Genomic DNA, 1,266 nt, shown 5'->3' on the forward strand with positions numbered 1-1,266 from the left:
GCTTCCCCCGCGGCGGGCGCGGCGTTTCGCTGCGTTCCTGCCCTGCGGCGTGGCCGGGCTCGGGCCCGCGCCCCGTTCCCGGGTGCCTTTCCTGGGCCTGAGCCCCGGACCCCTGGGGCGGTGCAGCACGGCCGCCAACCGGGCACCGGGACCAAGCGCTTGGGCCTTGTCGTGCACCCTGGCCGCTGCGCCAACCCGCCCCTTTTCCTCCCTCGGCCCACGCTTCCCCGCCGCTGGCGGCAGCGAATCTCACCCGTTTATTAATTTCCTACACAAACGAGCTGAGAACAAGGGAAACCACAGCTCCCAGTACAGCGGACACAGCAGTCCAGAATGGCTGGGCAGGGCTGACGCTTGGCTGGGGAGGAAGCTGGCGGCACTGCTCGCCCTCGGTTCTCCTTGTTCTCCCTCAGCCTCTCTCCTTCCTCCTCATTTTCCACCCTCACTGTCCTTCATTTTCCCTCAATGCCCCCCTCCCTTCCCTCATTTCTCCTCAGTTTCTCTTAATTTTTTCCTGTTCTCCCTCATTTCCCCTCACTCTCCTTCATTCTCCCTTGTTCTCCCTCAGTCTCCCTCAGTTTTCCCTTGCTCTCCTCTCAACTGCCCTCGGTCTCCCTCATTTTCTTTCTGTTTCTCTCATTTTTCCCTCAGTCTCCCCCATGTCCCTCGGTCTCCCACATTTTCCCCTCAGTTTCTGATTTGCCCCCTCGGTCTCCTTAATTTTTCCATCGGTGTCCCACATTTTCTTTCAGTTTCTCTCATTTTCCCCCTTGGTCTCCCACATTTTCTCTCATTTTCCCCCTCAGCCTCCCACATTTTCCCTCAGTTGCATTTTCCCCTTGGTCTCCCACATTTCCCCCCCTCAGTCTCCCCCATTTTCTCTCATTGCCCCCCCCTTGGTCTCCCTCATTTCCCCCTTGGTCTCCCTCATTTTGTCTCAGTTTCTTTAATTTCCCCCCTCGCTCTCGACATTCTCTCTCCATCTCCCTCATTTCCTCCCTCAGTCTCCCCCATTTTATCTCATTTCCGCTCCCCTTGGTCTCCCTCATTTTCCCCTTGGGTGTCCCACATTTTCTCTCAGTTTCTCTCATTCCCCCCCTTGGTCTCCCACATTCTTCCTCAATTCCTCCCTCCATCTCCCACATTTTCTCTCATTTTTTCCTTGGTCTCCCTCATTTCCCGCCTCGGTCTCCCAAATTTTCTCTCATTTTCCCCTTGGTCTCCCTCATTTTTCCCTTGGTCTCCCCTCATTTCCCCCCTCGGTCT

This window comes from Haliaeetus leucocephalus, unplaced genomic scaffold (genome assembly GCF_000737465.1).
Source record: "Haliaeetus leucocephalus isolate CR32 unplaced genomic scaffold, Haliaeetus_leucocephalus-4.0 Scaffold157, whole genome shotgun sequence".
Classification (NCBI taxonomy): domain Eukaryota; kingdom Metazoa; phylum Chordata; class Aves; order Accipitriformes; family Accipitridae; genus Haliaeetus; species Haliaeetus leucocephalus.